At 37.2% G+C, this 27,144-nt stretch overlaps 1 long non-coding RNA gene across 2 annotated transcripts in view; it reads right to left on the bottom strand.

Annotated features, from left to right (window-relative positions):
- Positions 1-734: 734 nt before the first annotated feature.
- Positions 735-27,144, bottom strand: part of LOC149916608 (uncharacterized) — a 61,718-nt gene continuing 35,308 nt past the window's right edge. For both annotated transcript variants that reach the window (XR_016469458.1, XR_016469457.1), the window contains 6 exons: positions 15,944-16,058; positions 10,964-11,028; positions 7,863-8,141; positions 6,990-7,121; positions 5,339-5,518; positions 735-1,196 (listed from right to left, as the gene is read on the bottom strand). This is a non-coding gene — a long non-coding RNA (uncharacterized LOC149916608). The remainder of the gene's footprint in view (positions 1,197-5,338; positions 5,519-6,989; positions 7,122-7,862; positions 8,142-10,963; positions 11,029-15,943; positions 16,059-27,144) is intronic.

Raw genomic sequence — 27,144 nt, 5'->3', positions numbered from 1 at the left:
CCCTGTGACATTACCTGAAAATTATTCCTTTTTCTTCTCCATTATATTGTTGTTCCTCCTACAGCGTTCAGCAATGGCAGGAACTTCATCTCTTTCTATGTAATTCCTCCAGCAGTGCTGGATGAAGAATCCAAATGGAGTCACAAGATCAGACTTTTCATTCTTTTCCATTTGTTTCTCAGAGTTCTTAGGTCACAGTTTTCCTTTTGTGCCCTGAAAAGAAAGCGTGATGCACAGGGATGTCCTTCCAGGGAATCATTTAGATAGACATTATAGAGAGGAATTTAAAAGGAAATGTCAGTGAGGCTCACTTAGGTACTGTAGTTTTCCTGGTACAATATCCATGGTATTTGTATTGGACCCGCATAAAGTTGCTGTTAAAGAAAAGAACAGAAATTGCATATCCCACCATCCACAGAAATATATGATAGCAGTCCTCTAAAGCACTTTAAGATATGCTCACTTAGATGTATTGCATCAGATATTCTTACCATGGCGAGAGCTAGTAAATAAATTTCAGATCAATGTAATACTTTTTATTATACATTTTCTCAATTTTTGACGAAAATAAATGGGTCAATAATGCACTCATTAAAGTTTCAATGAATTCAATATTCAGAATTTAAGAAAATGTTTACAAATTGTTAAAAATTACATCCAAATAACAATTATATATATTAAAAATAGCTGTGTAGTTCAGATAATGGACTACTGCTCTGATTTGGTTCTGGTTTCTGATAAAGTAATCAAGAGAGTCTACATAAAAAGTTTTTATATCAATCTTTTATGAAGATAGAAATTTTCTTCATCCCTGATATAATCCTAACTGCTGTTCACAGAAGTGATAGAAGCTGCAGGAACACCCAGCTGTACTGTAGGTGTATTTATGTAATCATATATATTCCTGTTCATAGATAGATTAAAAAACAAATAAATTCAAAGCAGCCATCTAATTCATAAATCCTGCCAGAGAAAAAGGTTTTGTGGGACATACAGAGATTGCAGTACAAAAAACAAAATAAATGTAAAAGTCTACTAGCTTTAAAACCAGATGTGATAGGCCTCTATGAAGTCATTTCCTACTGCTATCCTGCTGCCTAGCTGCACAGGTTGTGTTGTTGGTCTCTGGAACAGATGGTCTTCTCTTATAAACTCCACAGTTACTGGACAACAGAGGTATTTAATTTTGAAGCCCTCTAAAAAAAAAAAAATTAAAAAAAAATCCTGTTTAGATTCGCTTCTTGATGAAGATTCATATAATTTTATTGCAGAGTAATATTTGTCCAAAGCGTAAATCCCTACCATTTTATTTCTGGAATGATTCACAGGCTTTGTTGCCAACTTTTACTGTGTTGTATTGGTCTGGCTGCCAGCTCCAAGTGCTTTGTTTTATTTTCTGTCTGGTGACTGCTACACTCCACCCATCTCCACATGCAACTGGAACGAAGGCAACAAGCCTTGACTGCAATAGCATCTTACAGAAGAGCTCCGATAATTTCTATTTCTCTGCATATTTTTTTTCTTGAGTAAAAAAAGAAGTATTGTTTCAATGAACATGTTGAAAACTTCTAGATAAATATGAACAGTTGCATGAACCATCTCGCTGACTCCAGCTGGTCTCAGTATGATACAATCTACCAGTAAAGTGACAGAATACACAGCTCTTTCACATCTGTCTTTATATAGCACACAGTTTTGCCTGGCAGAATGGATCACAAGTATATATAAGTAATTCTAAATATTTTCTGGCAGTATATAAGACAGGACTGGAACAACTATCATCGCTGGAAAGGAAAGTGAACATTTTACAAACTCAGAATTTATGTTGTTGTTCATTTTGCTTTTCTGCCATGTGTTTTGTAGAAAGCTCTTGAGCTGAAAATATATATGAGTTCCAAGTTAACAACATTACTGCCTAATTTTATATTTTTAAGAATTATGTTGGAGAATTGATACCTGTGAAACTCTGGTAGCTTCAGAGCTACATTCAATACAAGGATTTATAGGGGCACAGCCAGCACATGCCACAGCAGATGTATAAAGAAGTTGTTGATTATATATTCAAAAAAAGTTGCACAAGTAAACACTAGTGCAAAAATTAGGAGTTTCTGATGAATACTGAGACATATCAGGCAGGGTCCCATGGATAAATCCAAGCACTCTTTCAGCTGATCCTGTGCATGAGGAGTTACGCTTGCTTTTGTCCTCCCAGACAAAACTCAGAGAAGCAGCCTTATGGAAATAGGGGCCATGACTTGCTTGAAGGAGTATAACTAATATCTCTCCCCAGATGACTGTATAACTTGACTAACTCTAGATATCCTCACATATCACTTGAGTGCTGACTGAGAGCATCAACAATTTTCTGGACATGTTTATCTCAATCATACAACCACACAGCCGTAAGGAGCGGCAGACACACATATTCCCATGGTAATACAATGCTCTCATGTGTCAGAAAATCTAGCTTTCAAATTTAGACCTGTCTTAATGAAAGGTTAATTCACTCTTTATAAACTTTCTTTGTAGTTAACATTCCTTCCTCATTGTATAAAAGCACATTGGTCTAGCACACTGGATGCTGAAAGCAAAGCTTAATCACGTAGGCTGATCCCGACTCTTTGTTCACAACTGCTTGAAGGAGTTATGTTTTTACTCCGAGACAGTCTTTGTTGAGCACTTAATGGCACATAAATTCCCTGACTCACCGTGCAGGAAAATGGCTTGCGCAAAGGGTGTTCTCTTTCTCTGCCATATATTTTAACAAATTTGGATTCTGATTGTTTTTCTACCTGATTTACTGCCCCTCTTGCACAGGAGAAGAGGCCACGGAAAGCTACCTTTCTTGCATAATTTTTATTACATTCTGAACTAACCTCTTAGCATCCTCCTGGATTTAATTTCTGACTGAGATGAAGCATAGCCATATGAGGATACAGATCCAAAGACAAATTACTGCAACTGAAACTGACCCCATAGCCAAAGCAAAAACTCAAGCTTCATATTCCCCAAAGTTACCACCTTCCACGCCCTGCTCTCCTGCAAGTATTTTTCTCAGCGAGGCTGTGAATGCAAGAGTTGTACATTGTTTTGTGTGTTTCTTCCCTGAAAGAGATGGAATGACTCTATCACATTCCTATTTCCACTCTGTTACCCATTTACAAACTTTGTAGGAAATACAAATCAGTGAATTTTTATTACGTAAATCGAGATTCTCATTCTTTAGCAGGATCTGTCTGTGCATATAATCTGTGAGAAGTTGTACTCCAGCATGCAAACTGTTCATCCTATTTTTTGGTAAGAGAAATTCAGGGAAAAGACAAGCCTGCTTCTTGTATTTATGGTGGTTTTAGTATGCTCTTTTGCATCACTGATTCTCTCTGCTTTTCTCCACAGGGGAGGAATTCCAGTTGTAGAGAGGTGACCTTTGCATTACTATTAATTAACACTTTGACATGGAAGTTAGCACTGCATGCAGAGAACCAGATACTTGAGCTGTGTGACAGGCAAGCAAGCTACTAACAACTCTGTCTAAACATGGATGCTTCCTTCCTACAGCTTTTGCAAAGCTGAACAGATTTGCATACATTTCAGTCTTGGAGACAAAAGGATATTCCTGAAATTAATGAGAAAGTAAAGTATATTGCCAGAACATGTGATCTTTAACAGTGGTCACATATAATTATTTTCTCAAAGTAAGATACAGAGAATGCCAGGGGTCTTGAAAAGTTTTTAACAGCAGGAAGCAAATGGGTTAAAAGCTCTCCTAGGATGTCTAATTACAGGGAAGTTCAGACTTTTACTTCTCCAAGACCCAAAAAAATAACTTTCTTTTAAAAAATTTTCTCTGTTAATCTACACATTTATCTCTTAACATTAGATAATTTAGAGATCTGTATGACTGCTTTATCAAATTTCTTAGGGTTATAAGCAGCTCATAAGTCAGACTCTAGAGGTTGAGCTTAGAAATGATCTCAAGGCTATAGCATGAATATAACTGCTTATTTTTCAGTGTGGCTGTTCCTTGAACCTTCAGCTTGATCACATAACATGGATTTATAACCTGTTCAAACCAGCATTTTCAATATCCTGCAGTGGAGGGCCATGGATCTGTCTTCTCTGGGATTGATCAAATTAGCTTTCTGATAAATAGTAGCAATTAGGCTGCCACTAATCTAAAGTAATACTCAGGGGAAAAAAAAAAAAGAGCTATCTACTGAAAAACATGTTATCCTTTATCTCATAACAATTAATGAAAAAATACTTATGTTGAATATCCACTCTTCTGGCAGTAAAACCTTGTACATAAGGATAAAAAGTTTTCTGGTGTATGAACAGTTTCTTAAAAAGAAAACCACATGCTTCAGACACTAGCTTTTTCCCATGTTCGATGTCCCTGTTTCATGGAGAGATGACTGAAAGAGCACCTTGGACTGGTAGGACCTGCTGGCATCTAATGGCTGTGTAAGCTTTCCTCTCCACGTTAGCTCTCTCACGTCTTCTTGTGAGCAATTCATTTTCCTCCAACCTTCCCTATCCTGGTGCTCCTCAGAGGCTTTGCTTGGAGAGATTTGGCTTCCTTGGTTCTTGGGGCTTGACAACACTCATCAAATCCATATTTAATATTAAATATCTGCACCTAAGGACCAAGCAGGACTACCATGTTGCTGATTCAGACATTGAGTCTGTTGGCTCTGGAGCAGCTGTAGGGGTTTCTTAAGGAGACACTTCCTAGGCTATGTTGATATGGAGACAGAATCCCTGTACCACAGGATGTCTTTTACTCCATGATGGCAACTTTTCTGAAATGAACGTTCCATCTGTTCTCCTGCAGCGCTCCTACAACTCACTGTGCTCCAGTCTTGAGTCTGAATGTTGAATAAATAAATCTCTTAATCAAATTTCTTGTGCAATTTTAAACTTTGCCTGCAAGAAATCCTTTTACTGAATGTGTATTTAGACAAGAGCACAGTGTCACTTTTCTTGTGGAACAAATCTTGCTGACTGAGAGTAAATGGAACTTATACAGTTAGCCTCTGTGACCTATAAAACATAACACAAATGAGTGGAAAAATGCTTCCAGAAAGCTCCTATTTGATTCCTTTAGAGAAGAAACAAGTCTGTGGTTAACATCTATCTGTCTATCTATTTATCTATCTATCTGTCTGTCTGTCTGTTTCTCTCTCTATATATATAATCTCAAACCCTATGAGGTTGGCATTTACTAGCTTTTTGCCAATGCTAGAACAAGTGTGTGCATAGCCAACCCGTCTTACAAAAACGCCATCTCCTCTGGGAGCCAGGAATGTTTCCTATCAAGTGGTATGGTGGAACTTACCACCACAAATGAAGATCTTTGATGAAATCACATGAGTAGATTTGTTCAAACAGCAGTGTATAATTTGCCTGCTCCACAAATGGAAACAAAAGAAATCAGCTCTTGCAGACTGGTGTGCTTTGTGTTGTCTGTTGTGTTGTCAGTTATTCCTGGGATCTACTGCATGGAATTTAATTTATGCTGGAAATAAAAAGTAAATGGAAGATAAATAATTAAGTAGTTGAATAGTAAAAACAAGACAAAGAAACAAACTTAAAACAAAACAAAACAAAACCCCACAATTTTTTGATTTTTTTTTCCTTGCCTGAGGGATATGGTTAAGGGAAGACTTTTCCAGTGGGAGCTAGTAACAATAACAGAAGTATAAGATGTTTGCTCTTCTAGTACTAAGTACCCAGCTAAGCTGGGCAATTTAATCGTTCAACATATATTTTTTCCTTTCTTTCTTTCCTTTTTTCTTTCCTTCTTTCCTTTTTCCTTTCCTTAAGTATCTGTGGGTTTTTTTTTTGTTGTTTTTTTGAGATAAATTATATATATATATATTTTTTTTTTCAGTATCAGTTACTAGCCAGAATGGATGGAAACCTGCATAATGCATTTCATTTTTTTTTTCTTCAATACTAGAAAAAATCAGGAAACATTGGCTTCTTACAATTTCTTCAGGAGATGCCATGTGCAGGGAGTTCAATTTATGGAACTTATCTACTTTTGCTTTCATTTTATGACGATGACAAACATGAAATACGGGTAACTTATTCTTTAAATTAGAGAAAACCAAAAAGCAGCTTTCTAATGAAAATTTGAAGCGTTTCTTAAAGTTCCATGTAGCTATGTCAAGAAAGTAGTCTCTCATCAAATAAACATCAAAAGCAGTAGAAGCAAGTCCATCTCAGCTTCTGTCCAGTAAATAACTGAAAGAGTTGGGATTAAAGTCATCTCAAGCTAAGCAGAGATATTAGGCAACAGAGGTAATATCTCTGCTTTTGTTTTTTTGTTTGGTTATTTGTCAATGTATTTGTCAAGTCAAATGTTTTTGGACTAAAACTGCATTTTAAAGAAATGTCACCACTGTATCCATAAGGAGAGGTGAAATCAAGTAGTATGACTTACGGCTTGTCTGAGATGTGAGATGTACATAAAAGGAACAAGCAACAATATAACATATAAAAAATGATTTGATGTTGAAAATCAAGAGATTTTAAAACCATTTTTTTAAAAAGAAAGTGTGAAATTAAGGAAAAGAAAACTTGATAATACTGCAGTTTCATGGCAGTGAAATGATAGGACCTATCGAATCTGCTGCACCTCCATCACGTGAATAAAGGCCAAGGTGGAGGCTGCAGCACAGCCGGGGCCAGGACTATAGCAGAGTACTGTGTCAGCAGGAGACACAAATGTCTCAAAGGGCAGGGATAGTTCGTAGTGCTGTTGTGAAGGAGCGCTGCAGGTGTGCGTCCTCTGGTGGACGTCTCAAAAAGCTGGCTGCTGCTGCCATTATATAATTATGCGCATCATATTTCTGTACAAACATGGAACAAAACCGCAGCTTAATTCTTGTTGAAGATCCACAGCCAGGATATTCGTGTCTAATAATAAACCCACTGCTAATTTAGAAAAGCATTTCTCATATATCTCTTCATATAAATCCCACCTCTGAGTTGATATCCTAGTGTCCACGTGCCCAGCAAATTCCCATCACATTAACCAGAGGATGTGGGTGGTCTCCAATCACCAAATGCAGTAGTTCAGGCAAAGCAGCTGACACTGTGCTTCTTACATGGACCTGGAAATGTATAATGCTATATAAGTAAGTAATTAGGCTAACTTAAACCAGCTTTTAATCTTTGCTAATGAAAATCCGCAGATAAGATCCTGTTTTTTTTTTTCCCACCATTTTCCAAATGCTTCTGCATCTAGTGTCTTAGAAATGAAAACCTGTCTGGAGAGCTCCACTTCTGCTGGCACATGTGTGCCTATCCCAGAGACTGCCCAGCACAGCAGGAAGCTAAATGCCTGTAGGGGCATTCCAGATCAGCCCAGTTCCCACCAGGTTCACATGAGCCTCCTGCATGGGCCACCAGCACCGCAGTCAGCAGGTACCACACACCAAGCTCAGGCACAGGCACTGGGTGTCTGTGGCTTGGCTCCTCTGTCTGACTGGAAGTGCTGCTGTCACAGCTCAAGTCGCTGTTTCCCTTCTAAAATAATTTTTGCACAACCAGAGCCTCGAGTTTCCATTTTTACAGCAGGAGTAGTTACATACTTGAGGGCTGAAGAAAGACTAATCAGATTTGTCACGTTTTCACTCTTCTGCTAGGCCAGGGTGGAGATGAGCCTCCAAGCAAAACAGCGGCCAGCCTCAAGAGATTTTGGACTTGGCGCTGACTGAGCTCCCCTCCATAAGCATCCCTTTTGCCAGCGTGTCCAAGCCAAAAATAGCAAACCTAGACATGACAGCTGAGGAAAATGAGAGCAGGTTAGGAAGTACTAATTATTGCCATTCACTTTTAAAGAGCTGCCATACCTGAGAGAACAGAGTAGCGAAGTTTGGTTAGAGCAGTGTAAGTGCCTCAGGGCCTTTCCTCCCTCTGCATGCAGCCAGGCTCCCAGGAGGGCAGCACGGCACAGGGCAGGCTGTGTGGGTGCCCACCCCTCATGTCGTGCCCTTATGCCAGGAGGATGTCTGTGCAATTTGATGAGTGAGCTTTAAAGGCATTGATGGTGTCTCCCCATGCTCCAGACGATGGCCATTGGCAGGTCTCTGAGCTGAACCTGCTTTCATCCAAGCATCACTGTGTCACATCTGAAGAAAGAGTGACAGGGAGGACAGCTGACTTATGAGTAACATAGGAAGGAACCACCTCTGTCAGGGAAGCAGGGCCTCCCTCTCTGCAGCACTGTGCCAGTGCTCAAGTCCTGAGGTAATGTTTCAGCAAGCCAAAATAAGCCTTTTTAATGAGGTCCAGGGTGCATTGTACCTCTTGCCAGCTCCTCATTAGTGAGCTGACTGCACCACAAATAGGCAAAGCCCATCAGCTCCATACAGTCATCAGTCGCTGCTGGGGCTGCTGCTGATTTACAGAGATGAGCTGTTCAGGGTTAAGCAGACACATATGGGAACTTGTAGGGAACTTCCTTGAAGTAAGCCCTAAAGTAAGTTACATCTTCCTTGGAGAGAGTTTAAAAATAAAACCATATGAAGAAGCAGGCAGAAATAAGGTCTGGAAGTGGAGAGCCAGATCTGTTTTTATTTTGCTGCATCTCACTGTGAACATCTGCTAAACAAAAACGGAGGAAGAAGTAACTACTAAAAGCAATGCTACTATTTCAAGGGTAAAGAAAATGAAGATTTTTCCAAAATTAACATGAATGATTTTTATTTTTATTTTGAATTATCTTTCCATCGCTTCTGTTTCTCCAGTTGTGGCAAATTGTTGTGACAGTGGAATGAGCAGAAGCCACGCCTGCCACCGCTCTCACAGGACTATTTAAGTATCATATTTTTGCATGTATGAGATCAGAGTAGGTCCTTAATGTGGGTAGTGATTCCAACAAGGACAAGGCTTTGAAAAAATGGGCTGTTTTTAGTGAAAGTATAATCATTTATTTGACCAAAAGAAAAATATTATGTAGAACTGTTTGGTCAGTGAACTCCAGGAGAGATGTGATACAGGGCTCATGGAAGAGTCCATCACTTGTGAACTGTAGTTGAAGGTTATCAACTCAGACAGCTTGTTCTTGACTCAACAGCTTTTTGTTTTGTCTTTAGTTTGGAAATGAAGCTACAGTTCACAAAAGAAGTCTCTTGCAGACAGAGAGACTGGCTTGTAGTCCAGGAAAAAAAAAATTAATTCAGTGGCGGGTGGGGCAGCATTGTGATTTAACCTGGCAAGCAGTTGAACACTGAACACTACACAGCCCTTTCCTCACATTTTCCCTCACCATCCACTGTGGGATGGATGGGAAAAAAAGGTAGAACATGTGATGCACAAAGCAATTGCTCACCACCTGCCAACCAATGCCCAGCCAGTCCCTGAGCAATGGCCAGCTCCTGCAGTTTTACAGTTTCCCCACATGGTGTGGTACAGCACTGAATACCCCTTTGGTCAGTACAGACCAGCTGTCCTGGTTCTGTCCCTCCAACTTCTCGTGCCCCGTCTGCACTCCTTGCTGGCAGGATAGTATTAGAAGATGAGAAGGCTCTATGCAGCCCTGCTCAGCAACAACTGAAACACTGCTATGTTATCAACCCTGTTTTTCTCCTAAAGCCAAAACATAGCATCATACCTAATGTTATGACGAAAAAAAAAATATCTCCAGTTGAAGCCAGGACAGCAGAGAAGACTGGGCAGGCTCAGAGTTTCCTGTACTGTAGTTTGATTCCCCACCTTTTATCCTTCTAGGAAAAGGTTCTACGTATATCAGTCTCACAATGTCATAAATTAATTGCTAGCCACTTGTATATCACTGCTTCTTTTGCCTCAAGATTTGGCTTGAGTTTTTCTCATAATCAACAAGGGTGAAGGAAAACATCTTAAGGGGTTGGCAGAAACGTAATAAGAATTTAGCAGGAAGTTGAGTACTGCATTTCCATAGAAATGCATGAATTGAGATAATTGTTGATGTAGGAAGAAATAAACCTTATGTTTTGCGGGCTTAAAAAATAATTTCCTGTATCTCCTGAATATTCTCTGTAAAGAAAGGGTCAAGAAAGCTAAAATTATTCAAATTGATACGTGCAATTTCACTTATAAATATCTGAATATAAGCCTTTCGTTGGTTGTTAAGTGGTATCCATGTCCTTTGAGGCTTTGCATAGCCTTATTGTCCCATTTTTTTGCTTTTTTTCTTCTGATTATAATGGTGCAGTATATACCACATATCTGCAAGTCTAGAGTGGAAGAAAGCAACGCTAAGATGCAAGAGCAGATGTACACAAGTAGTTCAACCGCCTGGCTGGGATGTGCCCAGAGACTGCTGCAGAATACAGACTTAAACCAAACCTGCCCCTATGTCATGTAAATGATGTCACTGCAAAAAGTAGGGGATGTAGCAGGGCAGTTACAGAGCCTTTACCAAAGAAAGGTACATGGAAGTTCTAATTTTTTTCTTCCTCTGCTATGAAGCATACCAGGTTTGATATTGTGCCAGTTCCTTCAGTATTTTGGATGGATATTCCTTGTGTGAATGCATATATTTCAACCTTGGATAGGACTTGAATGTGATAATTTTCATTCCTGTAGTCTTAGTTCATTAGCCAACCATAGTTTTGTCCCTATATTACACTTTATAGTCTTTACTGGAAAATGTATGCACGTTTTATTTCAGACTGGGGCACGAATTTTATATAATCCTCACAGTATACAGTTCTAGTTTGTTTTTTTTTCCCTTTCTTCCTATTTTTTTTTCTGTATGTTTTGCTAATGATTCTTTTAAGACGTGTTTTAAACTGAACCTGCAAATTCTCTGAGCTTATATATTGGCAAATTTCACTTTATTAATTTTCTTGAGGTCTTTGCTGAAACTTGACCACCTTAATTTCCAGTCTGTCTTTATTTATCTAGAATTTAAATTAAGAAAGACTCATAAATGCAGCAAAGCATATGTGTCAAAATTTGTACTTACTGTATAGAAGAAGCAGCTGAATACATTCTTCATTTTCAATGGGATATTAGCAGGAGCAGACGGCTCTGCAAAAGACACGGGAGCTGAGATTTTTATAGGAAGATGAGTGGATAGCATTTCTTTGACATTAAGTATGCACAGAAAAAAAAAAAATCTTATCTTTCACCTTGTTGACACCAAAGAAATCTAAAACTTTTGCTTCTTGGGCTATAGCAAAACTTGTCTGAAGTGAGAGGATTTTCAGAACACAAATATAAAAGTGTTTTAAATGCAGAATAATAGCTGTTCTTTCAGCCCATTAAGGAGTTAAATTTCTAATTAATATCTTTGCAATACTTTCTGAAGTCTTTTATGAAAGATTAAAAGAATTGCTGGCATCACTTATTTATTGGAAATTGAAATATACAAGATGTATTATCTAAGCCAATGTTATATCAATTTTACTTATGTAGTCATTGATAAAAATGTCTAAAAAGTGCAGACTTCTAGCTTAAGAAACAAAGCCTGTCTATATCTATGCAGATAAATAATGCATGGAATATATATTTTTTTCAGATGACTAATACTAGGCATAAAAATTATTTACTATTTTAAAAAATTAATCATAATACATATTTTGTGCCTAACAAATGGACTCAACTTTTATGTGCCAAGCGACTTATGCCAAAATCCTGTCAGCTGCTAATTTTTACATTTGCAAAAGCACAAAGTGAACAGAGAGACAAGGTTTGAGGTTTCTGAATTCATTGAGAAGCGAGACAGATGTAAACAGGGACTCTAAAATCAGACTGTTTTTATTGAAAATACTGTTTACTCTCTCTGGTATTTGCTTACAGCTGCTGGATGCTGGCAAAGGAGATTAGTCTTGTCCTTGCATCACCTTTCAAGTAGTATGCTGAGCCTTACCAGTGTCCTCCATCCAGATTTCCAAACCCATTGCAAAGGATCTGGAAAATTGCCTTTCTTGACCAGCAAGGGCCAGTTACATTTCCAGGAAACATTATTCCATATAAACTTAGTTACCTTACTAAAAAGTGTAGAAGTCAAAGGAATAATTTTACGTGGTAATACGTTCACCCATCTGCAAGAAGTATTTACAAATAGATCTGACATTACGCACAACAAATCTGACGTTTGTGGCTCTGATGATCTGCTGTGGCAGATACTAAAATACAAAAGAAAAGTCTCTATAAATGAGATTTCCAAAGAGCTAAGGCAATAGAAAAGTCAACTGAAATTTAGCTAGAGGCATCTGAACAGAGTGTATAACAAGGTACAGAGGAGTGACATACGAGAACTGTGGAATTCTTATTAACAGAAAGAGGCCTATTCTGTGTCTTTAGAAAGACTTTTTTTTTCAGACTCCATAGCTCATGTCACCTTGCTATTTCTAACAACATACATGAAACACTGGGACACTCTTTTGTTAGAGACCTCTGAATATTACTGTAATCATGTAACTGCTGGGACTTGGTACCAGTGCTGCTATTAACCTTCTGTAAGCCTCAATAAACAATTTTTATGTATTTAAGCCTAAGTTCAGCAGTTTATAAACTGGTAAACATGATCTTTCTTGGCATCACAGGCTTACCTGTGCTTTTTTTTTTTTTTTTTTCCTGTGTGCAAAATATGATACAGAAATATTTTAATATTTATACTAAAGACCTAAGGACTTTAGGATGATGGGGTGATTGTAGAACAAGTAAGCATGAATCTAATCTCATTCCTTTCTTTGGGAAACTCTCATTGCCCAGCTTGCAAATGACAATCTTTGCCTGCTCTGTTACTTAACATTACATCAGTAACCTTTCTAGTCCATACAGTAAAGAGCACATAACATCATCAGTTTCAGAGTCAGCTTTAACTTTTTTACTTACACATGAATCTTCTACCATTTTACATAAGAATTCACTTTCAATTTCTGCCATTTGAAGTCAGGTCTGTCAAGTCTTCTCCCTTACTCATCTGTTATGAGTACACTGACCTGCGCTTCAACATCTATTTTCTCTGCATTGTTGAGTGCACCAAAATAAGAAACCCGTGCCCCAGCTTTTACACAGATATTCTGTTGTAAGCCTTTCCTGCTTTGGCATTACCACGTAGTAGTGCTGTTCTGAAAGTTATAAAAAGTTAATTATTTATGACAATACAGGTATCAAGCAGAAATATTAACCACTTCACTGTCTGCTCATGCATACAATGATAATATATAACACAAAGACTCTTTGCACAACAGTTATGCTCTACTAATTTCTGTTCAGCACTGTAAAAAGAGCAGAGAGAAAGTTGTTTACCTCAGGATTTACCTGAAAATCCTGAGCAATGAATTACTTATTATAGATTTCATGTTGTGGTGCACTCAGATATACTGTCTTGAAAGCTATAGAGAAGTTCTCCATCCTCTAGAAATCCTGAAATAGATATGATCATAGATTTTGAAAATTTATAAACTTTTTGTTTGCTCCAAAGCAGCCAGGAAATTGTTTGTTGCATTCCAGGGTTACTGAGCTGTGCTAGCAGACAGAAATTCAGGCTGAAGAAAATGACACAAATACAGTTAAAGTAATGGGTTTGAACCTAATTAGTTCTGGGGACTCAATGCCAGATTGGATGAATCATGAGTTTAATGACTTGGAGTACAGGGGCGATGGGGAATCCATCATTCTGGAAAAAGTGCAGTGGGAACAGATTGTAAACAAGCCAAGATAAAACTAGAATTAAATATTCTGAGGATTCACTACAACATTGATGCCTGAGACAAAGAGAGAGTCCAGAAAACTACAATTTGACGATTTCTGTACAGATTACGTATGTCCAATATCTGCTACAATTTCTAATCCACGATGGAGAAAACATCTTAAAGAAGGGGGCTTGGGATCATGAATATTATTGAATCTGGAGATCAATAGAAAAAGCTGCAGGCTTAAAGAAAACTGGATGAAACAGGGCTATGTAGCTCACAAAAGGGATGCAATGATTAAAGTGAGGACAGCACATTGACAGAGAAGACACATCCTGGTCTTTGAGCAGCTCAAACAAGCAGTTATTTGAAATGCTTCCCCAGCAAAAGTATTAAAATTTACTGCAGCAGGAATTGCCAAGGACTATAAGACACAACTGAAGAAACACTCTTCTTTCTTATTAGACTTTCCTGGTTTACCTGTTTCCTCTCTTTAATGATTATCAGGTTATTCTTCAACAGACTACCTATCTATTAAAACGCTTTGCAGAGTCTTGGTTTTTCTTAAAAAAATATGATTCACAATTATTGTTTGTCTCATCACTCTGTCAATCTAAACCATTCTAGAATGACACTAAAGTATGTCAATTAGTTCTTTTTTCATATTTTGAAAACTTTATAACCTTACAGCGTTCTGGGCCACCAATGAATTAGGGTGAAAAGAACACTAAAATGACTAAAAGATTTGGAAAACTTCTTATAGAGAACAAAACAAGAAAGAAACAACTGCCAGAATAAGATTATGCTCTATGTATCTTAGTTTCACAAAAACCTAAACTTTCTATGGTATTCCAGACTCAACATACTCCTCAGAGATGCCTGCTACACTAGATCCTGCATCAGGATGTATCTACTGTACAGTGGATGTATCTACTCTAATAACCTCTTCAGAAAGCTGCTACTGCCCTACTATATCTTAGTAAGATATAATTAATTCTTAGAGACTTAATTCTTTTATTTTTAAGATTAGTTGTTTAGGCAATCAAGTAGAGGAAAATGAATGCTTAGCTACTTAAATTTCTTTTTAAAGCAGTTGTCAAGATACTTATTTTCCCTTTATACTACTTTGTTGGTCTAAATATTTGGCACACAAACTGAATTTTAACAGCTTTTCGTATTGGTGCCTCAAAAGGCAGCAAAGCATACTTTTGTGGATAAAACATCTTTTTAATAGATTTTGTGCCTAATACACAATTCCCATGTTACTCACAGACATATTTTTGCAGTATTTGAAGTATATTTGGAAGTGCACGAGAAGTCATATTTGGTGAACATTATCAACGTGAATAGGATTGCAAGGAACAATGCTGGTGAAGATGCGGTAGGGTAAGCTGAGACTATGGAGGAGCAGCAGTACCTTGAAGGGGCTCTGACTGATGCAGGTACTATGTAATGTCTTACAATAATCTTTTTGCTCCATCCAGTCAAAATGTTATCACATAGAAAGAGCAGGAAAATATTGTGGTTCTGTTTTCTTTATAGGGAATATGTTTCTCATTTATTTCCAAGCATATCAGATACGGCACACTGTTTCTCTCAGAGCACCATCTGCTATACTGCGTTGGAGCTACCATGACTCACGTACTGCAGAGAATGTGCTGATATTTTAGCACTTCAGCAGAAATGTATATACTATTACATTCGTCAGCAATACTATATCCATGCATGGATGGCTATGCATGGAAAGCTACTCATCATTATTAGATGTGTGTCCTCTATGCCCAGCAGTCCATTAGGAGAAGGGGAATTGGCACCTGAACTCAAATTTAAGGGGTATGTCAGATCCAAAATGGGGAGGCAGGGCAAAAGCAAAACTAAACCTTGCCAGATAGGGAATATTCTTTCAGTCTGTAAATTAGTCCCACTCATTTTAACATATAATCAATTGAGTAGCACTTTTTAGAAATATGAAAACATTATTTTATTTTTATCATGAGGCTGAAATAATCCATGTTTCCTGAAGATTTTGTTTTCTTAATTTCACCATGGCTCAATACATCAGTGGAAAATTTCTCCCTCCTAGGCACCTTTCAGGAGGAGCGTGTCTTCCCTCTCTCATTTTTTCCAGTCTATTTAAAGTACTGAGAGACTGAGCACTTCGTATTGTACAGCCACTGCTTTCTAATATCACCTGGAGCGCTTTGATCTTAAGAATACTTTCAAATATGGCATTTCTCTGTAATGGAAGCAATAGCTGACCTTCTTGTTAGAGAAGAAATTCCCAGAAGATGTCTACTTACTTTAATATTAGAGTCTTGTAGTATGCTTCACCATCTGAGGAATACTCAAAAGAACCAACAAGGGAGCTTATCTCACCATTCCTTAGTTAAATAGTTCCCATTTTTAAAGTTGAACCTGAGGGAAAAAAAAAATTAGTACTTAAGTTTAACTTATCTTAAACATACTTTTGTATGCCTACAGCAGGCCTCTTCTGTTCCATTTCTAAAAAAAATATATGAAAATATGTTTTTTTTAAATTGAAAATCTATGAATTTATGAGTGATAGGACTAGAGGGAATGGCCTCAAGTTGCACCAGGGGAGATTCTGGTGGAGTCACTGCCCCTGGACGTGTTCAAGAAACATTTAGATGTTGTACTGAGGGGTTAGTGGGAAATATTCATGATAGAGGAGTGATTTGACTGGATGATCTTGGAGGTCTTTTCGAACCTTGGTGACTCTGTGATTCTATGAATTAAAAAAATATATATTTGATGGCTAAAGTTGTAAATTCATTATCTTTCCTTCATTAGATCTCAGGGAAATAAATCACTGACAGGGTCAGAAACAACAGATGTCTTCTATGCTATGTATCTCATGTACTTTGCTATGAAATTACATGTAAACTCTGTTTCCTCACTTTACATCAGTCTGAAGCAGCCCTGCCTTGCTACGTTTCATAGCACTGATATATGAGATGTCCCACAGGAGCTGCATTTTCAGAGATCGTGAGGAACACTGGAAATATTCTGTAACCTAAAAACATTATTTTGAGGCCAATGAGTTATTCTGTATGAAACAGAGTCCAGTTGAGAAACAAAGCCAAAATATGAGCCATTAAAGAAACATATGATTTGCAAAAATTTCTCTTATGATTTTGTTAATACCATTTGCAAGCCAGTGATACTGCAATGCTAAAGGAGGCTCAATTTTTCACAATTAGTTATCCAGAAAACTTCACACATTACTCAGTGCTTATAGTATGTGCCCTCTTTTAGCATATGCAGCTGATTTGCTTTCTGCGACAGCATCTTGTGAAATCAAATAGCTATAAGCCACTTCCCCAGAGTGATTGCTTGAGCAAGCAGAGGATGGTTTTCCTAACGTTGACCTTCTTGGGGGTAGAATCATGAGGTTACACCAATGGCAGACAGCCTGCCGCATAATCCTGCTCTTACCAAAAAGGACTAGCTCAGGTTTTCCTGTTAAACTCAGTCCTTTCCCATCATATGCATCTGATCTTAAGTAAAGCTTGGGAAGATTAGGATTTCCAGACTAATTGGACCCAGACCAAGCATAATTCAGAGTTAAACAAGCTCAGACTGTTAACAGCAACCTGTAATTCTGCAAAGACTAAGCAAGTGTTGAAATGCACGTCTTAGCTAATGAAATAAATGAAAAAATAAGTTCATCTTCTTCTAATCACTGCAAAGCCTGCCTAGTAATTGCATCTCCTTAGAGGAAACAATTTGGTGGGCAAATCTGGCTCTCCAGAGCCACAGAGACCTAAGGGTGTGGGAAGAATGACAGCTGAGGTTGACTTCGTAATAAACTACTGTAACATTTTATTTATTTGAGGTATTAGAAGACATTTCAAAAAGGCTAAAACTTCAACAATTAAAAGAAAGATGATGATAGCTTTTTTTTTTTTTTTTTTTTTTTCCCCCTGATGTTTCTTAACAAGCAAGAGAAAAGTATTGTAAAGGTACAGAGGAAAAATCAGGGAAGGTGGAGCATCATAAGCAGAGAAATGGAAAATAGAAGTCAGCACGATAAAGAAAAACAATGTTTACGAAACAGAGATCTGACAGTCATTTATGTTTGTGCTGTCTGAGACAATTCCAACTGATAAACCCAGGAAAATTCTTTAGCTAAATGATATAAAACTTTGTTTCAAACTACTTCACTTTTCAGAGTTCCTATGTATGCCATCCATTGTTCTCATAATGCTGGTTTTAATCTAACTGCATGCAGTTTAGTATTTGTATACAGACTTTTGACCCTTTTGTAAGTCTCCTGACTCCATACGAGTTCTGACCAGGAGCACTTAATGTTAAAATCATAAAATGAAATAAGCTCTAGAGCAGAACACAGTTAAGGTACATCACAACACAATTTGCCTTCCCAGAAAAAAAAAGCCATTTGCAGTCAAAGGAATCCATGCAATATATTTTCAAAACTAGGTTAAATGTGCTTTACGCATTCGTAAAAAAAGACTGACTGTCAGAATAATTTAAATGCAGTATATATGATGATTTTTAACACATAAATGAGATTAGATGAGTGGACATTCTGAAGAAAAACTCTAAAACCTTCTAAGTTGAAGCTTACACAATGTGCCAGTTTGAAATCTGATGTGTTTTTCTAGGCAGATATTTCTTTGATAGATATCAAAAGCAATTTTTGACACCTTATTTAAAAGAAAAGATTTCACTCTACAGAATGATTTTGTATTATGTGGAAAATGGCTTAAAGTGCCACCCTTGACTTTTCTATTCAAGCAATGATTTCAGCAGATGTTTGAAATCTTGGCATATATTCCTGTGACTCTGTAACCCAAAGGCAGCTCAGGAACCATGCCACAGTTTAATACTCTTTGAAGCCAATATAAGTTCTTCCACTGACTTCAATAGATTTGGGATTACAACCAAATTTTTGTTCTAATGTGCACTGTACTCTTTCCTCTCTTGTTTCAGATCCATGCATGAATACTTTTTTTCCAATACCAATCACTGAACTCACTCAAACTGCCATAGCTCACTTCTCCCAGTCAGGTATTTCCATCTCTTCTTGACTTATTGTCAGTATTTTCTGAGATGTGTTCAGACACTGTTATAAAGTCCACTGACCTTCTCAGAAAATGCTGAACTCAGCAAGTGTTTTCCTACAGGTGATGTAAATAGGGCAGTATGCACTCAGTGTTGGACGTACCCAGTCTTTAAAAAAAAAGAAGTTTGGACTTCCATGGTCATTAAATTTTATGTGTGGAAAATCATGGGACTGAACTCCTCTGTCTTTTGTGAATTTTCCAACTGTAAAATTACTATATAGTAGAGTAGGTATAATAAATTGTATCCTGTAAAACTATAGTATCAGGCTATGACACTGTAACAGAAATTATCATCTCATATATATTACTGTGATACTGCCCCATTCTCAGTGTTGTGAGAGATCATAATGACAATCCTCCATCTTCTCCCATTGTGCAGAAGAAAGAAAAGCTTTCTAAGGCTAATTGTGCAGCAGGACTGGAATAGGCCTCCACAGGGCAGTATATGCTGCTCCCAGTTTTTCTAGGCATTTTCTTTTCTGTTTACAAGAACAACAATAAACAAACAAACAAACATCCCTCCTTCCAACTCTTGATTTTAAGCTTTGCCCAACAACAAGGAACACAATGAAAATGTAGATATGTTTACTCACACCTAATGAAAGCCTAGAAAAACTGTTTTCAAAACTAATTCTTCAGGAGATGCCCATCATTACAGTCAATCAACAGATTTTTAAATCAAATGATTAAATTCTTTAACCTTTGGTTTGATCTCTTATGAAGAACACTGAGAGAATTATGGCATCTTTCCATTTTTTTTAATACTCTTGCTTTTTTTTTTCCAAGGGGAAATTTGGAGGTTATAAATTGGAGAAATGAGATGTTGTGTTCTTGGTTTTTTTTCCTCCACTTGCAAGCTCTGCACAACTTCCCACTGTTAAAGTTAGCATGTTCTTGCAGTGGAGAAAAGCTGTACTGCTATTCCTCCCTCCTCATGTAGTCAGAGAAGTGTGAAAACCAATGAGTTCAGTTGACATTATTAGCACAGTCAAATCTTACAGCTGAAAATAAGCCACAGGACAATGTCAAGTTTAGAAAAATACATAAAGACACGCAATGGGTGGCAGTGGTGACACAGGGGTGAGATTTCCTCTTAGGTACTGCCTGGAGACATACTGTCATTTTCACTGACAGTTCAAATTCTGACCGTGGCTGTCTTTTCCTGCCTTCCATAGCCTTGGTGAAGACATGAAGACAGTAAATACTGTGAGGGCACTTTGGTGACCTCTCCTTTTATATTTCATAGGATGATAGAATGGTTTGGGTTGAAATTGACCTTATAGATCATCTGGTACCAAATCCCTTGCCATGGGCAAAGACACCTTCCACTATACCAGTTTGCCCCAAACCCTTTCCAATCTGGCCTTGTCTTCAATATATTTCTTCAATAAGGAGAGAGAATAACTGGATTTATTCTGCTAAAACAGTGAAATCTCCTTGAAAGAAACCTGGCATATATAGGAAGAATTTATTTCTTTCCAGTTAACATGTGAAGCTTTTTGCTTTGTACTGCACATTCATTCAGCTGTCATCAACTGTGGGTGGGTTTCCATTTTCCAACCTATGTCTGAATAATTAGTGCCTTGAAGAAAGCTACTTTGGGAACATGCACACACAAAAAAGTGATCTGCAGTAGCCATAAAAACATTCTGGAGCTGGATGGAAAGCCATCTTACCTGCAGGCACTGACATTTCATTTCACACTTCAATCCTTATTGATTAAACGGTTGTAAAAATAATATGCTCTGCTTAAGCTGGCAAAGACTAGAAATGCAATATATACTGCAAATTTCAGTCCTGGGAAAGCAGTAATCCATAACTCAATTACAATTCCAGCATCCTCTGAGACACAGGCCTTACGCACCCTAAATAGCACCTGGACTGGAACATGGGTATCTGCAAATGCTAAATAAGACAAAGGGAATACATAACACAAAAAAACAGAGATATGTGAATCTCACATTCAGAGGTGGAAGTAATGATGATATTTCATAGTGAGATGATTTTATTAATGAATATAAAGAAAAAACAAAAAGCAATGCAAATATAATGCAAATATTGCAATGACTTTTTGACTGCACAGTACTCTGTGTTGAATTGTGTTACTGCTACTAGAGATGGAATAAAATCAAAATAGAAGTTGCCTGTACAAACATTTAATTCTTGATATTCCCTAAGAGTACAACACAGTTAAGAAAACAGAATTAGCTGATAAGTTTCTTTTGCTGGGTTTATCAGTCATCGTACACATATGCAGGCTTAGTGCACATTCAATGCCTGTACCTTACTCTTCCTGGGCTACTGAGGCCCTACCATTATACAGCTGAATAGCAATTTGTGCAGAGTGGAATCTTCATAGCAACAGACTGAAATAGGACAACAAAGACACTGAAACAATATGTTCTTCCAAAGGTACAGAGAGTTTTCTGCTTAAGATTTTATTTTAGCTGTGAATTTTTGAGTCCCAGAAAATTGCAGGACAAAGGTTTCCAGTCTTCATGTGGGATCAGTCATGTTTCTGTTTTTAAAATAGGTATTCTAAACAGCACAAAGCATTAATCACTAAAGCTGTATGTGGTTGATGAAACCCTGTAGGATATTTGGATTCTTCCCATAATTACTTCACTTCTCGGTAAGCTTTCTATATAAACATCTCACTGTTTGGAAAAGCATCTATTTTGGTCTTCTGTATTCTGTGCCTTAATGCTACTTGTATGACTGAAAATCTCTCCTGGACAAAGTAAATTACAAAGACTCATTGGAATGGCTAAATTCCATGGAAAAGGCCCCTAAATGACAGGCTTTGACCAACCACAACATGTTGACAAAAAAACACATAAAAGCAGTACCTTTTCTATTCTATAATACAGTGTTAAAGAAAGAAGGTGAAAAGCAGAGAAAGGAAACCAAGTTCACTCTGCAATCAAACAATCTTCTATCTCAGTGCTAAATCTTTCTCCACAAATGCATTATTTTGTTTGAAATAAAAGTTCTCTGAAGTTTGAGATTCAGAATAAGATAAAAACTGAAAAATAATATTGTTCAGTTAACCTTAGTAGTTGGGAATAGATGGTCTGGGGTGGGTAATACCTCACTTAACTGTGTTTCTTATGTACAATCATGATCCAAGGTGGTGCAAGTGAAGACAAGAGCATCTGCAAGCACTTAGTGTTTTTACTAAAGCCTTGCAGACTTAATGTTTTGTGAATTTGAGCTCTTGTACAAAACCTCACCAGTCTGATAATAGTGAGGACTGAGATGAATGAGAACTAAGAAATCCCCTAAAGCCTTCTTAAAAGAATATCTCAGAAAGGCTTGCATGAACTAAAATACATTTAAGAAAAATAATAGAACAGCAATCATGTAAGAAAAAGCACTTTTAAATTTTCAGGGAAATGCTATAATTAAAATGCAGCCGCGGAGGTATTGCTGGCCTCTTTGTTTTTTTTCAGCTGTCTACATTTGAAAAATACAAGCTATACATTGAAAAAAATATATGAGATATTAAACAGATGTTTGATTTTACTGTGTCTTAAGCCAAACTGTGTTTCATGTTAGATTTTTGCAATTCGCTTCAGAAATATCAAAGTTTTTGGGGGAATGACAGTGATTATTTGTGCAAAAACATCACACTGCCCCATGGAATAAGCCCATACACTCTAAAGGGAGACTGAGATGACATGTGGACACGGCAGCCCATGAATTTACTTCAACAAGCAAAAGATGTTCATGGGTATCCAGAAATTGTAAGTGGGACGCACAAGAGAAGGCTGTGGTTTTCTTAGCAATGCTGAGACTTATCTAACTTAAGACAGGGATGGTTTTGCTTACGATTGGAGAGGAAAACAAAGGGATTCAAAAGGGATATTCTTGAATTTGATTCTGCCATATTTGAACAAATAGTGAAATAAATGCTTTCTATGTCTAATTTGAAAAAGATTTCACTAGATTTGGCACAAGCATACAACTGAGAAATGATCTTCTTGCAATACTTCACTGGCTTACTTCCAGAGAAATTTCTACAGCATTTAGTCTCACGAAATAATTTTCTTACACAAAGCCCACATGTAGATTAAGCATACGCTGGCTGCTCTGCTCCAGCCTATGTGTTTTCATCTAAAACTAAATAAATTAAAGCAACATGGGCATGAACTTTTATTTCAATCCCAATTAAAAAAAAAAAAATAGTTTAAGAGTATATGTTTATTTTGAACAATGAATTGAAGTATATGATTTTTATTTTTGGTTAAAAATAACTTCCAAATAGGCTGCTATTGAATTATAATACTACGTGGCTTATATTTGTCAAAGGCATTGGGCTCATGGGATAAGTATGTATGTCATGAGAAAATATGGGCACATTTTAAAATATTCATTTTATTGTGCAATAAGTGTGCATTATTGTGCATAATTATATCCCAGAATAGAAATAACGTCCACAGACCCTAATGAGCAGTACAACACAGTCCTCACTAAAAGAACAGACACCAAGTGCAACACTGCACAGAAAGACTTCCACTCATAGCAGTGGAAGCAAGTGGAAGCATTTTGGAGTGGACCCTCATCCTGTTTCTAGCACTGCTAACAGAAGGTGCTACCTCAGCTCCCTCAGCCAAGAAGGACACCAAATGTAAGGAACTAAGGGAACTGCTGTTAGGAAAAGATTCAGAGAAGAATGTGTCAAACTAACAGGAGAACATGCTGCCATATTCAACAGTGCAAGAACATCCCCTCCAGCCCTCCAGCAATCAGTTTGATTTCCCATAACACAAACCTGGAGCAGCATCACTGCTTCATGAACTGAGGCATGGAAACCACATAAAAGAAACATGATTTGCTGGTGTAATTATTTTCATTATTTTTTAAATTTTCGCTAATCTTCACTTCTTTTTCCATATCTGTAAACACACTCTAAATGCCAAACACACTGACCAATAGCATATTATTTCTATGAATATGTAACTTGCATATCTGAGCTGAGGAAGGGATCACATTTGTGTGGGAAGTGAGTATGTTTTTTATTTGCTGGCCAGGTCCCACAGATTTTAACTAGTGTTTGTAATCCAGCTGTATGTCTGAAGTTGTGCACATGCTAGAAAAGTGAATAATTCAAAAGTAGAGCTATAGGACTTTGTTTTTCTAAGTAATTCAACAAATAATTACTCCTTTTCATGGCTATTATGCTCTTTTACTATGGTGTCAAGTAACACATTATTGTGCTCTTGCATAATTTTAAAAACTTCTTATGAAGCTGGTGCTCAGACAGTTAAGTTTTAAGATCATTGCAACTAGGACGTATGGCCAGTATTTACATTGCTTAGTTTTTAAGAATAGTCACTAAAATATCTTTAACCACACTTTAGACGTGACCTTAGAAACTAACCTCTGGTCAGTTGACTGACCTCTGTAATTTAGCTTTGTGTTCCTCCTTACTGAATTTGTCTACATCCCCGCAAAAGAGGCTGGTTCAAGACTTGAAGCATTTGAAAGATCTGCAGTCTGATTTTATCTCTGTTCTTTTTCTGTTTTGTCCCTTTTCCAACAACTGACGAGTACTGCAGATGGGAATACAGGTCTGCATGGACATGATTAACGATATAGCAATTGCATGACAGTTCCCTGGCTTCCCTGCACCATGGCAGATCCAAAGGACAGTCACAGATGTAAAGCTTAGCAGATGTATATGCACTTGCAGTCTTGGATTGTCTACAAATTCTTCTGAAGGCAACGGGACCTTTTATGTACCTGTTAAAACATATCTAAGACTATGAACTCAATCACTTTGGGAATAACAGGTCTGTGTACAAAACCTAGAGGTCTGAAACATAAAAGTAGTGAAAATCTCTCTTCTGTCTTCAAAGTCTATGAAACACTCCAATGCTCAAAGTTCTGTGTACATTCAAGTGGATGGTGAGTGAAGGACTCAAATACAGCAGAAGAGCTGAACATCGTAGCTGAAGAGAAGCATGAGTCACGCCAGACAGACAACCCCACTAAAAATAGAATAATGGTTTTTGTGTGGATTTTAATTGCAATCAGTTCACTTCTGAAACCAGAGCAGCACTGGCATGGAACAAGGCCAGGCTCAACAGTAAAATACTAAGAGTACGAATGAGAGGGAGACATCAGTAATAATATAACAGATCTTTGGCAAACAGTTCCAGTGGAAGATGTCCTGGAAAATGGTATTGTTATCAGAACCAGATGATCTTTAAGGTCCCTTCCAACCCAACCCATTCTATGTTCTATGATCTAGATCAGCAGAAAGTAGTAATGAAGCTTCTTCCTGCCTTTATCTGTGCTCATTTCAGAAGAAACATGCTCAAAGAATTGAGGCATGTAGGCTTTGAAGGAGTAAATCTAGTTTGACCAAATACAGAGGGGAATGGTGAAATAACAGAAAAGCTGAAGCTCAGTCAGAATATCATAAGCCAAAACAGAAAAATATATTTCAAAGACAAGGAGAAGGCAGAGAATAACTGGGCAAGAGCCAAAATAAACCCTGCTTTATACTACAGATAATGTTATTTGGCATACATCAGTAAAGTGATGAAGAAGTTTTCTTGGCTGGGACCTAATTCTACAATGATATTTCAATTTGTTTTATTTTGAGCTCAAGGTATGAACATCAGAAAGAGGGCATAGCACGAAGGAGCCTGGTTTTCTGTATGAATTGAATCTAATAAAGAATTTATGATTTTTATGAGCCTGCTTATGCTTACATCTTTCCTCTATCAAACTTCATTTTAATTATTTGTCACTCTCAATAAACTGCTCCATACAGTATCTGCTGTATTCAAAAATATGTATGCAACTCATTATGCTTTACACATTTCTTCCAGGATGAAAAAAGCTAATTTATCTAGATTTTTCTCTCTTTTTTTTCTTTTACTTTTCATTTCTATGGTTCATTCCTCATTCCAATGTTTCTGAAAATATAATAAGATATGCATAGAATAATTAAAAAACATAGCAATTAACCTGTCTCAGGAAAGCATCATAAAGTAAGTGCTGCTTCAGGGAAATTTCTCAAGTCAAAAGAGTATGCAGAGAACAACATAATATTTAAGGCAACATGCCAGTCAAATTATGTCCAGTCAAGTCTGGCACAGTTGATTTAAAGTACCTTGGTCTTTCTATCCAGAGTTATCCATTTGAGGAGACATAAATACAGAGGATGTAAGATGTCATAAAAGCAACATTGCAGTTTGTGATTATATAAATGAAATAGATGTAAAATAGATATATATACTCATAGGAATTGAAAATAAGCCCGATGTAATTAGGCTTACTTATATAATTTACGGAAGGTATTTTTAATAAACAATTTACTGAAGAAACTGCATCACCACATATAAAATGTAGTTGTACTTGATGCAGTACAATGCAATATACTTAATTCTCTGAGGCACATTGGGAAAAGCATTAAAAATAGTTATACTGGTTAAAACCAAGCATTCCATTATCAGTATGCTCTCTTTAGCCATGACCAAAAACATATGCCTAGGACAGACCAAATATGAAATCAGAAACTGCCTTTCATTTTCTGGATCTCTCAGTTGATGTTCTCATGCATTGTGCAACATCCTGTAAGCTGTGTTCAGCAGTAGTTTACAGTCCATTACATTGTATGTGAAGTTACAGTTTCTGTTTTTCCTCATCTTAATCATTTTACATTTACTTTCTTCATCTGCCATTTTAATGACTGTTGACTCATCTCAAAGCATCTTTTTTGCAGTACTTTATTGAGTTTCAAGCTCTATTCCTACTCTTTTTTTTCAATCTTTAATCCTTCAGCTTTAATGAGGGAGATTTTGAAAGCATTTGGAAAGCCTTCTTACATCAAATGGATCTTTTTTACCACACACTCATTTCTCCAAAAAACATATACTCCTCTACATTCTAGTTAATCTCTTATTTTTTCTTATGGTTTCTAATAATTTTTATTGTATGAACATCAGATTCATTGGTTTATAATTTTTGGCTTTCCCATGATACGATTGTCACATTTTCTGTCTTTCAGTCCTCAAGAATCAAGGTGGTTTCAGCTAAACTTATAAAACAACAGTAACTCAGTAACTGCTCTCCAGAGTAACTTTACAGTGGCCAGGGGTGGTCCTGGCACCTTTTTCTCTTGTCAAGACAAGATCACTGGCCTGTTCACCACTGTTTTTACTCATGTTTACGTTGGCATGTTCCTAACTATTCTTAGGTAGTTCATGTATACATGCCCTGCCTCCATAGATGCAGTGGACATAAGAAATGCCACGGTTCCTTCTTCTTAGACTGCAATTGCTGCCTTTAGCAAGTGGACTGAGAACCAAGTCCTGCTTAAAATGCAGGAGAATACTTTCACACAGTCCAGGGGAAGACTGATCTCTTTTGGGTTGAGT

The sequence above is a fragment of the Phasianus colchicus genome, chromosome 10 (assembly GCF_987193195.1).
Source record: "Phasianus colchicus chromosome 10, bPhaCol1.hap1.1, whole genome shotgun sequence".
NCBI classification, from domain to species: domain Eukaryota; kingdom Metazoa; phylum Chordata; class Aves; order Galliformes; family Phasianidae; genus Phasianus; species Phasianus colchicus.
The sequence above is the reverse complement of the archived record's forward strand: the minus strand, read 5'-3'. Positions and strand labels throughout refer to the sequence as shown.